Consider the following 13,086-nt stretch of genomic DNA (forward strand, 5'->3'; position numbering starts at 1 on the left):
CTGCTGACGTGGCTCGGGAGAGACAGTCTGCCTCTGCCATCTGGCTGCCTTGGGCTGGATGCAGTCTCCATAGCAACCACCACCTTCATAATGAAAGCCCAAGAACAGTCTTACCTCCCCCACCCCACTGTAAACAAAGCCCAACCCTTGCACTATGTAGCCTCACATCCCCACCCCAAACTGCCGTACTTTCACTCATATCATCTTAGGTCATGGACTGACTGAACCTTGTAATAAAAATCTTTTCGGTAGAACTGGGTTTAAGAAAGAAGAGCACCAGATGTTTTCCCTTTTGAAGATGTCTTTCTAGGGTGTGTATGAAGATGTTTCCTCCCCTTTGGAATTAATTAGTGTTGCAATATGACTGCTATTCGTTATTTTTATTTATTTACTTTATTTATAGTAAATGTATTTAACTCACCTGCTGCAGATAAAGAGTATGCTTAAACCAGTCATGAGAGGCAGTTATTAATCTGTTTCTTTGAATAGTTGTTGCAGTGCATCACAGTGGACTGACCTTTCGTTCGTGGACGAATCGTTATTTTTAAATGAATCTTTCAAGTGAACAAATCGTTTTGGTTCACTTCCACGCACTGAATCTCTCTTTTTTTCGTTCCTTTTTAATCGAGTCACCAACTTTTCGTCCTTTACACCTTGGTAAAAGAGAAGCCCAACAGTTAAAGGACTAAAAAATATCTTTCTAGACAGTCTCAACTCACTTTTGAGTTTGGACAAGTTTTGTCAAGTTTATAATGGACTTCTGATGATGAATCATCCAAATTAGGTGCTGGACATCATTCACTGTCTTTTAGTTGATTTATAGACACGCATATTTTATTTTATTCGTTAAAAAGTTCAGCAGAGTTACAGGGAAATCAGTTAACGAATCTGAACAAATCTTTTCAGTCAACAGATTCAAAAGATTCGATTCACCAAAAGCGCCGCTGCCAGTGAATCACCCCTTTTCAGATACATTTTAAATAATTACATATTCCAAAATACCAGCTCTTATTGGCTATCATAGCTCCTCCCATTCCAGTACTGGCCAATGAGCGAACACCTCTTGCATACGCTCACGCCCACAATCTCCCTTCACCGTCTCCTCCTTGCCGACTCTCCCATTCGGAGAAAAGGACTGCAGTTTTTCATGAAAAACCGTAAAAACCCGGATTATTTATCGGACATTGACAATGAAAAACGATTTCTCCCGTTATTCATGCTGACTCCTCTCTAAATCCGGCCCAAATTTCACGTGAGTGTACTAGTTTCTTACCGTCGCCTCTTCCCAAATTAGACTCATTTTGTCATTGCGGTGAATGCGCTGATACATATGTTGAATAATTCATTGACATTTGTACTGGAGACACGCATCTCGTTGACTTGACTGCTGAAATCAGCCCGTTCTTTGTAAATGTTCCCCACAGTGTTTCAGTGTCCACCATCTCCGAGGATGTGAGGAAGTCTTAAAATATCTGCAGGATGTAGATTCCCCTTTATGTCATGGGGCTGTGCTTTAGGTCAACGAGTTTTTCAGTCACTGTGATTGTTTCATATTCCATTGTTTTACCGTGTATGCAGAATGAATGTCATCCCATCACATATTATTTGCTCCCTTTATTGCTACTGCTGTGAATCACTCCTGTATAGACATCTTTTTTTCTCAAGAAAGTACATTTTGTAAAGTTTATAAGGCCTTCTGATGATGAATCATCCAAATTAGGTGCAGTATATGACTTGTGTGATATTGTAAATCACACTGCATGTCTTAGATTGGCAGTATTGTTTTTCTTTCTTTTTTTTCTTTTTTTCTATGACTAATTCTGATTGTTTTAAGGTTTTAAGTGCCCCAAAACCATTGTAAAACTGATTCTTGTTTTTAATAATTATTATTAAAATTTGTGATTTTATATGTTGACACCAATTGATTAAGACAAAGTTGGATGTTTCCATAAGGAATATTGGAACATGATTTTTACATTTAGTGTAATCTTTTTCTAGTCAGATGCTACTGAGTAAAATGGTCATTGTCTCTGCAGCATTTGTGTTCAATGAAAAATATGTCTTAAATAGCTTTTAAAGGTTTTTTTTTTTCAGGCAATTTCCTCCATCATGCATCATTGCACATGCATGAATTTCACTAGCAAAATGGGCAAGATTTAAGCCTTTTTTTAGTGCTCCATATTTTACTTGCAGTTTATCAATGTGAGTAAAAGGCATGATAAATATTTCATTTGGTGTGAAAGCAGTTCAAGACTTAAGTGGGGTTGTTTTAAAATGTGTTGGATAACAAATGCGGTATAATTTTGCTGAACAGGTTGCCATGTTGTGTTGTTAACATATGCTGCAATTAAAATTACATCCTATTTAATGTTTTCTCTAGTCAATCATGTTGATTTGTAGTCCATAGACTGAAAGGCAGACTACTGTTGTTCACTATACAGTCATCAGATAAGTGTGTCAATGAATGAATATAAGTCCTCTCAAAAACTACTTAATGAGAGAAAATGGCTACTGGAAACACTTAAATACCTGGAAATGCCTTAAGTTAAATTAGAAATTGTGATTCCAGCTTCCAAGGAGCTACTAGTTTAATGTTAAACCACATGGAGAGTTGAAATTTCCGAAACCCTTCGACATTATGCTTGTTTTCTGTGCCTTCTTTTGCATCAAGAAATACCTACTGTATGTAAAGTGGGATTCTAGTAAAATAAAGTAGAGAAAGTAGTCTTGAGAAAGTTGTGCCAGCCCGTCTGCTCAATATAACAGTTGTTGCCTGCTTTGGCACATTAAATGCTCAGCTGTTCCTGTCTTCATCTGTTTGAGAAGAAGGATGAAAGTGTAGTCTTTACACCAGCATTTTTCCACAGCTACAGATTATGCATTATCTAACTGCATTATCACTGACATGTAGAAATGTTTTGCTGCAGTGCCGTGAGAATCTCTGAGTAGGATGTTAATGCACATTCAGTGACCTTTTGTTGTTTGCTTTATAAATGCTGGTGAATCCTGAGCCAGGCAACAGTGAGACACTACACTATAACTAGACTGTGATGAAGATAACAGGTGGTGTTGATCATAATAATTGCAATAAAATGAGATCAGTCGCTGTTGATGGTGCATTTTATCCGACCAGAAGCATAGCTATGGAGAAGTCAATATTATGCTTGTCCTGTCATGTTGAGTTTCTGGACAGGGTTTGGTGAAGGCTGGTGTTGGCTTTGTTTGTGCTGGACAGATGCTGTCAGGTTGATGTTAAGCAAAGCATACAGACAGACAGCGACTCGTTCCAGGTGAATCAATGTGCGGGAATCACGTCTTCGTGTGAGTGACGGTATACTCTGCAGTCCTGTCATCGAGGTGACGGGGCTGGGCGGCGCTTGGTGGTCTGGAATGTTTTGACCTTGCAGTTTGTGTATTTCTGTGTGTGTGTGTGTGTGTGTGTGTGTGTGTGTGTGTGTGTGTTCACTCATGCATCACAATGAATCCAATCAGGCTGACTAGATTTGTCTAGGTAGTGTGAGATTGATTTTATTGGACATGTCTCTATTCTTCTTCTTTTTTCTTTTTTCTCTTCCTCTTACCCTATGCAATCAAAGTAAAGAGACATTTTAAGACTTTTTTCGCAGGCATTAAAATAGTTTTCAGATCGATTGTCAACATCGTATTGGAGTTACGTCTGACTGACTTTTCATTAATGTTTCATTTCTTTTCTTTTTTTCTTTGTCTGACTAAGAGCTAAGTAATCATTGGATTACAAAAATAAATAAAAAATATATCAAAAATCTAATATATGCATGTCTTTCATATTTATGCGCATTTAGTTTGTGATCTAAATAGTTGTAAATGTATTTTGACCTACTGTTTTTAAATGCTATGCTGTTCTCACTTGACTGTTACAAAAAAAAAGTAATTTGTTCAAATAATATTCTATTCTTTTACTCGCAAAGACTATTGTTTTTTAATTACATAAGAAATTTAGTTGAAAAGTGTAAATATATCAGTAAAAAATAAAAATAAATTCATTAAAATTATGTCATATTTAATGTATCATGCGATATCATACTAGAAACAACCAGTTTAGTTGAAAAATGTAAATGGGTCAAAGACATGATATGATATGACATGATTGTTTTTGTCCAAAGGCCTTAATAATAATAAAAAAACAAAAATATGACATCCAAAGTATGTAATGTAGTACAACTAGATCACTTTTATTGAATCCAAAAGATTTAAATTATATTTTGCTTCATATAAAGGTATTTTAAAGATTCTGAAGTGTCAAAAGGTCATTCGGTTTAACCGTCCAAAAGCCAATACAGCTATTTCATTACTGATTCAAATATCTTAAAATGTAATAAATGTATATATTTTTTATTCTGGAATGATTTTATAACATCATATATCAGCATAGTGCAAAATTGTATGAAAATTATGTATAGAAGTCATTGCTTTGTTATAAGAAATAATGTCCGGAAAAATCAATTTCATTGATGTCATTCAGAGTAATCAATATAAAGGGTCCATTTTGGATCAAGTCATGCGTCAGTATCATGTGACAGGATGTGACATCATTCAGAAACCTGCAAAGGTTGTGAAGCAAAGTAACTAACTCTCTTTTAACTATTTGAAAAATTAATGTTTTCACTCATACGCAAGTCCCGAATCATCAGGTAATTCGGTAACTGCTATAAAACATGGAAAATGTTGTAATACTTTAAAAACTTGTACTAAATATAAAATGTTTGATTGTCCTTGTGCTAGCTAGCTAGATATCAGCCTGTTAGCTTTGTTTGAAAATATCGTCAGTGTTATTCGGTAAAACTGAAATTTTGGTTAAACCGAATGACTTTTTTTGTAAAAAAGCGATGTTAATTGGTTATAAGAACCACAATCTAATTGTTAACACTTAATAAATCTTCAAAATTAATTATATCTCCATTATGCATTTTTACACTTTTAAAAACCTTATTCATCAATGACCCAAATATCAGTAAAATAAAATTCTAAATTAAAATGATATCCTATAATGTATCATGCAATATCATATTTAATGCATAAATTATTTAAATAAGTAAATAAATACATTTATTTATAACTAATACTAATTCATCATGCTATAAGTTACAGCAGATACACAGAGAGTGTCCAGATGACCTCACCACCCTGCTGGTGGACAGTAACACAAGGTTACATAGTGTGACTAATGACTGCTTTGGAAAACGTGGCCTAACTTGTACTGCAACAATTTGCCTTTGCCTCAGCATCTTGTGTCATTTACCAAAAGACAAATGGCACCGTTTTCATCCTTCTTCTGTTAAAGTGTATTAATGAGTCAATGTGGCGTTGAATAATCCTTGGGTAAATGATATGGAGTAACTGATATAGGAATGGACAGATTCATCCATCTGGTTTAAAAGATGCAGGGAGCTGTGTGGCACAGCAGACAAGGCTTTCATTAGGCTGAACAGGAGCCAAGCATCTCTCAATGGACTTGGCATCTGGGCCACCGCAGCGGCAGGACAGCCATGTCTTTATGCCTCATAACAGCACGCTTTGGTTAGTCAGGATCAGATGTGTTAAGACATTAATGAACTGTCTCGGCTGTGATGAGATGTGCTCTTGGTTGTGTGTGGATAGAGATCAGAGTTGATGTTATCAACCTCCTCTGTTCCAACCATGATTGTTAGTTTGCCAGAAGAACTGTATTATATGCTGACATTATTGTCAGAAAAAGCCACTCAGTGTTTATTTTGACACTGATTAGAAGTGGATTGCATTACAGGTTGCATTTCAATTCATCTACTTTCACACTAGCTTCCTCTAGCAGCCTTTCTTGATTAATGTGACAAGTAAATAGTATTAGTTTAGTCACTATTTACTTATGTCGGTAACAATTTATTTTACAATGTCATTGTTACACATGTTACATGTAGTTACTGTATTAATAACTAGAAATTATGCATAATTAAATGCAATAAACCCTAAACCAAACCCTCACCTTAACCCTAAACTTATAGTAAGTACATGCAGTTAATTATTATTACTCAGTACTTAAATGTATAATTACACTGTAATACTGACACCTTAAAATAAAGTGTAACCTTTATGTCATAAAAAGATAACATAAAACATAAAGGTGTTTTACCTGAATTGGTGAGTCGGTGAGTTGAACTTGAACTGGATTAGTCAGATGTGCAAATTAATCATTTATTTGAATTAGTGTTGTCAAAAGGGGGCAGTCGTGGCCTAATGGATAGAGAGTCGGACTTGTAACCCAAAGGTCATGGGTTCGAGTCTCAGGTCCGGCAGGGATTGTCGGTGAGGGGAGTGAATGTCCAGCGTTCTCCTCACCTTCAATACCACGACTGAGGTGAGACCCTTGAGCAAGGCACCGTACCCCCAACTGCTCCCCGGGCGCCGCAGCAATGGCTGCCCACTGCTCCGGGTGTGTGTTCACGGTGTGTGTGTTCACTGCTGTGTGTGTGCACTTGGATGGGTTAAATGCAGAGCACAAATTCCTAGTATGGGTCACCATACTTGGCCACATGTCACTTCACTTTCACTTTCACTTTCAAAGTACCCACTTTGGTTCCAAATCGGTACTGGAATTTTAGAAATGCGATAATACCAGAAATTCTGGTATCGTCACATTTTTAAAATTTCAGTATCGACATGGTACCAAAGTCGGTACTTTTGACAACAATAACGGCGCTTTTCCAGTGCGTGGCACTACTCGGGTTGGTACGGCATGGCGTGGCCCGGCTCGGCTCGCTTTAATTTGGTTTGCTTTTCCATTGCAGTTAGTACCGCTTCAAAGTGGGTGGGATTATAGACTGATCATTATAGTTGCGCCGCCTCTTCTGCTGTATATCCGCTCCTTGCCTACAAACGAGTGTGCACCTCGTCTACTGACCACGATACAGCAATTTATTTTTTTAAGTTGTGCACGACAGTCTTTTAAAGCAAGTCGTTTCACTAACAAATTATAGTGCGGTGGCTGTTACTGACTATTTAAATCTATCGGGTTTGGTGTCTCGAGTTTCAAATCCAGTGATACTGGTAGTGACGATTCTCTCTGACCAATCAGTGATCGCCGTTGTTTATACATGTTACATTTAGTATCGGTACAGCTTGCTTGGAACCTCAACCGAGGTATTTAAGCGAGCCGTAACGTTACATACCGAGCCGTCGGATGCGTATCGAGCCATATCGAACCGTACCATGCAGTGGAAAAGTGCCATAATTTGAATTGTTTCGTTTGGTTGAACTGTTTATTTAGCATTGAGGTCACAAATCAGACTGAACGATTCATTGATGCATTTTCCTGAAGCATTGTAAGCCTAAGCTGATTGCATACACAATTGGTGCCAATATTTTCAGTGATCTACTTGCAGCCCGAGTCTGGTTCTTGAATTCAACCAAATTTTCAGTCCAACTTGTGAATTGGATCAACAATTCATGGAAAAGAACCAACCCAAAAGAATGATTTATTTTCAAATGTAATTGATCCAGTTCTTGTGTTCAACTCAGTGATTCTATCCAAGCAGATCTTGAGTTATCATATGGCTTTAAAAGACTTGAAATATAGAGTCACGTGGACCACTTTTACGCTGTGCCTTTTTGAAGCTTGACAGACACTGTGCACTGTTGTATAGAAGAAAGCTGTGTAAAGATTTTTTACATGTCCTCCATAAGGAGAGAAAGGGGTGAACTGTTCAACTGTCCCTTTAAGCAGTGGAATTGCACACTCAATTGTTAAACACTAGGCCTTGAACTTTGATCTTACATATTTATACAGCAAGAACAATAAAACTATGCAAGATCATTATTGCTCATAGTCCAACTGTGAAATATATCATGCAATTTCAAATCCACAGTCAGCGTCTGCATTAAAAGACTTTTGTATTTGTTCATTATTCATGGATGTAAACACCGGATGTTGATCCAGTGTCTGGAAGTAACAGAAAGTAACTGTCCGGCCCACGTCTGCAGTTCAAACCAGACATATAAGGATAAAGAACCATGGATGCATCACTTCTGTTAGTGCTCTGTGACTCATGGCATCTCCCCAGACATAACACTGTAAATGCCGCTTACGCAACTCTCAGCATGCAAGATCAGCCTGGTTATATGGAATAAATCTGTGCAACTGATTCCTCTTGGTCTTTAGATGTCATAGGCTTCTTAAAAGTCCTAACATGTGGATATCTGTATTGAAGGCACACTCTGAAGACCTTGTGTCGAGGGTCTTTTGTAATTGTTTTCTGCAGCCCTGCGATAAATTGCTTATTGCCTGCTGCGTGCAATATCCTGCAATTAGACACAGGTAATGGAAAGAGTCACATGCTGTCTTGCTGAGTGCCTTCACTAATGTTTACTAATTGCCAGAAAGTGAAATTTATGGAAATGATGCAGTCTTGGACTATCCACTGAGCTCTATTGTCCTAAACGGGCACTTTATTATTTCGGTGAGCTGTTGGTGGCGGGGGCGGTCTCTGTCCCAGGCAGATTAAACCCAGACTGTTTTTTTTTGTTTTTTGTTTTTTAATGTAAGTCAGCGTTACAATCCTATTAAACGCCATCCCTGCTGAGAAAAGATCTTAGAATTGGGCATTAAGAAATAAATATGTTAAAGGCCCTTAACCTTATGATATTCAGTTTAAGTATATCCACCTTTATTCTGTTATGAATATTATTTTTAATATTAGCCTGTGGAGATGTTGCATTATACAAAATAATACTGACAAAACAAAACCTATATCTTTTTTTTTTTTTTTTTTTTTTTTAATTAAGTTTTTTTATCCTAAGCCACTTTCAAATGATGAGTATTTCACAATGGCTGTTACTGTTGAATATTTATGCTAGCACAGAATGCAGACTATAAATGAGATGCATTCAGCAGGAAATCATAAATCACTGCATGGTGGGGTCTGTACTGTCTGCTGTAGAAGGTACTGTCTGCTGTACTTGCAATATTTTGTTTTTCATTGTGTTTGTCCTCATTACTCTGTAGCTATGTGGGACATCTAAAGAAAGATTTGTGTAGTTTGAGGTAAAGGTTCACTGAGTGGTATATATGAACTCTCTATCCCAATGTAAAGCCAGGATAAAAAACGATTCATCAAAGATCCCTAAAAAAAAAATGTATCACAGTCTTGACGTTCTGTGTGAAATTGTGGAAGATGGTGGGATCACAAAACTAATTGTCAGGTTTGTGTTCTGTTTTGGTTTAGTTCCCAGTTCCTGTCTTCCTTAGTTGACGAATGCTGTGTTCGCAATCGCCCCCTATACCCTCATTCACTATTCCCTACTTTAATCCACTAATATAGTCCACTTGAAGTGAGTGAATTCAGACACTAGGTGTGCTGGAAGGGCTGCCGCTTTTGCATAGTTTGTGCTTGCTGTTAATAATAATTTGAAACACTGTAAACTGGCAGCTCCAGTATAATGAAAAGATTTATCTTGAGCTCTGTCATGTAAACTAGCATGTATCATCCTTAATTAAACAATTTAAAGGGCCCCCAGTGCATCCAAGATGTAGGTGACTTTGTTTCTTCAGTAGAACACAAATTATGATTTTTAACTCCAACCGTTGCCGTCTGTCAGTCAAATAATGCGAGTGGATGGGAACTTCTACAATAACAGTGAATAAAACTTGCTTAGACAAGTCCAAATTAAACCCTGCGGCTCGTGACGGCACATTGATGTCCTAAGACACGAAACGATTGGTTTGTGAGAGAAACCGAACAGTATTTATATCATTTTTTACCTCTAAAACACCACTATGTCCAACTGCGTTCAGCACTCGTTTAGTAAGGTCTGATCGCGCTCATTGAAGTATAAGCGTGAGACATCACTGCCGTTGTCAGAGCGCGATATCCCTTAGTAAATATCTTTACTAAGGGAAAACATTTTTCTTCAAGTCTGGATTTGTGAGAGAGAGTTTGAATACTCTGTTGTTTTCAGAGTATCTGATCCAGACTGTTCATGGAGGTTTTGGCTGCGGGGGGTCATTAAGCTTTTAACACAGTGTGAGAGGGATTAGATGAGAGTATCACATAATATGGCTTATTGCCACAAGTTTATATTTCACATGCTAAGCAAAGCAACATTATTAACTTTTATTTTATAAGCAAAGCAACATTATTCACTTTTATTTCATGTGCTTAAAGGTAAACTGTGTCACTTTTATTTTGTTAAAAATGTTATAATGAATCAATACGTCATCAATCCTTCTTCCAAAATGTGTTTTTGTCTTACCCTGATTCACTATGGTAAGCCGGCATGATTTTCCTGTTGAATTGCATACGTCACTTGCCTGTGCGTGTCTCGTCATATCCGTAAATAGAGAAAAGTTGCTCCGTGTATGGTGTGGGAGTGGCATAGGTTAGTTGTCACAACGAGCGAGACATAGTTGACATGGAGCAGTCACACATTTAAAAAAAACGCAGAACAGAGGAGAGTTTGGTGGCAAAAAGAGAACACAACTGAGCTCGTAATAAAACAAGAATCAACATTGGCTTGGCTTTTTGGAGATGTGAGAACTGAGGGACTTGAAATGTTGTAAAAGCGATGCAGAGATGGTATTTTTATTACTCAACAGCTGAGTAAGGTATTTTATTGAACAGATAAATTGCCATGTAGCTCTCTAACAGAGTTCATTGTAAAGCATTATTTATTGTGGTAATTTCATTATGGCTGTTGAAGCTCTGTGCTGGAATTTATTTTCAAGGATGTATCGTGTCTGTTAATGGGTATGTGTTCGTCTAGTCTACTCTGCTTGAGATCCTTTCCATCTAAACCGGTTATATCTCTTAACCTTAGTAGTGAATGTTTTATGAGCAGTAGCAAATCATATTCATCTGCACAGTCACACAGAGCCAAACTAAAACAATGTTCTTACGGAAAACGCATGCAGTTTTTTTTTTTTTTTTTTTTTTTTTTTTTAACCACTAAAGGGCAAAAAGTTACATAGTTTACCTTTAATATTGCATTTTGCATGATTAGTGGTTTGGACTATAGATAAATTGACTGACTTTGGACTACTCTTGTCTCCAGTAAATGCTAGTTAAAACTAACCTAAAGATTTTAAATTTATATTACAGCTGTAATTTGGTCATTATCTACCCATCCTCATGTTGAAACGGGGGACTGGGACTAACTTTCACATGGCTGATATTTCAGTGACCATAAGGTACAAAAAGTAATGTTTTTTACTGCCCAATTATGGTACTTATTATTAAGTCTACCCATAGGACATGGACTGTAATGGCAGACACAGACTCAGGTCTGAAATGCTACAGCTAAAGGCTTTTAAAATTTCTACTGGGCTTTAGAGTATGCATAAGAATCTCGAGAGCATGAAGAGAGGGAGAGACAGCGAGAAGCGGTCAAAAAAGGAGGGAAGGGCAGCTGTGATGTCAGCATTCAGCTGCTCTCATTCAGGGCTTATGATGAAGGGGGTGGGGCGGGACAGCTAGGGGGGCTGCGCTGGTGTTTCTTGGTTACTGGGCTTGGCTAGAGCGTGCAGGAAACCAAACAATAAGGTCTGCTTGAGAAAATCCACAGCCCTGTCTGGTGTGTTTTTCATGACCATGGATAATCTTTCTAGTGTTTTGTGTGTGTATACATTGGAATTAACGCCCATGTCCAGTAGCTAAGCAGTGGGGCAAACGGTTGCACATGGTATTTCAGCAATTTTTTTGAGCATCATATTTGCTATCATTAAATTACATTATATACATTTGCAAATGTTACTATTGTGTACATTTTCTATTGATCATTCATGACAGCATTACGGGCTGTTTGCACACAAAATGTTTTTGCATTCAATTTTACCCTTCTGCTGTTTAGCTATTTCTGTTCATTTTGTTATTGCACCACATCTCAAAAGCATGTCTCAAGACCATTCCTGAGGGCTGAGTCTTTTTAAAAGCAAAAATGTGCTCTGTGTGAACGGACCCGTAATAGATCAAATGATGATCTAAGGAGGGAGCTCATCATGTAATGTTACTGGTTGAGCATAAAAAAGATGTGTAAGGTTACAAAGATCACTCCAAAGCAAGCGGCAACCTCCCCCAGTTTCTCGTGAAGCAAATACGGAAGTAACTTAAACTGCGATTCATCGACTGGCCGCTAGGGACAGGCTCCAAAAGGGAGTAAAATCTCATTGACCATAATGTTAAAACAACCAAGTTTACAGCAGAAAAAAACATGTTTACACTCTGGTTCAAATTGTGTTTTGGTCTATACTGCTAATTTTGCCCTTCATGACAACTCTGAGGGGGGTGAATTTTGTTATGACTCATCCGTTTAAATTATATTAAGATTTAAAGTTCTGCATAATTAAGGGCGTGGTCACTTGAGTGACAGGTGGCGCTGCTGTCTGTGAGCCGTCATGTTACCTCAGCTAATTTCAGCCGCTGAATTTGGCATCTCAGTCGTATTTGTGCCTTTTTTCTGGATTATTTTATACAATATATGGCTTGCTGCACACTCGAGACAGATGTCAGTCTGTACATGTGCTCGCATGCGGAAGATAAACGTTGTTGGATCGTCGTGGCATTGGCTAAAAGTTTTGTTCCTGAGATTTACTACAATGACAATACCAGGAGGATATACAACTCCTATATGTACGTATAGAGTTTTACATTATAAACGCTGCTCAGATTGCATTCTTTCTTGAAGAACGATGATGGAGAGCAAATCATTCCGAAGATGCAAATGATGGATAATATATAAAGATTTCATGGATTTAACGCTTTCATGAACAAAAAGGTTTTTTTTTTTTTTTTTTATGTTTTGAAATGGATATTTTACCCAAGTGCAACGGATTGGATTCATCTCGCGATCTCTATTTCAATAAAGGTATGAAGTCCCAGTTGATTTTTATTTTTTTTTTTGTTATTTGCACACCCCACACAAATTAATTAGCCTACTGGTGTTAGAGCATCTATAACGTTATCTTAAAAAACTAGATTGACAGTAAACCTTTAGTACTTTCTAATGGTATTGTTATCTTTATTAATATTTTAGATAGTATCTAAGATAGATAGATAGGGCGGGCGTGGTTTCAGCAACAAGTAG

The 13,086-nt window shown here is 37.4% G+C and overlaps 1 protein-coding gene across 1 annotated transcript in view; it reads left to right on the plus strand.

The window, feature by feature from the left end:
* The first annotated feature begins 194 nt into the window (after positions 1 to 194).
* The window catches only part of trim3a (tripartite motif containing 3a), a 31,589-nt gene continuing 18,697 nt past the window's right edge, over positions 195 to 13,086 (plus strand). The window contains exon 1 of the mRNA XM_067366425.1: positions 195 to 1,252. The gene's annotated coding sequence lies outside the window, so the exon portion shown is untranslated. The remainder of the gene's footprint in view (positions 1,253 to 13,086) is intronic.

The sequence above is a fragment of the Chanodichthys erythropterus genome, chromosome 17 (genome assembly GCF_024489055.1).
Source record: "Chanodichthys erythropterus isolate Z2021 chromosome 17, ASM2448905v1, whole genome shotgun sequence".
NCBI classification, from domain to species: Eukaryota; Metazoa; Chordata; class Actinopteri; order Cypriniformes; family Xenocyprididae; genus Chanodichthys; species Chanodichthys erythropterus.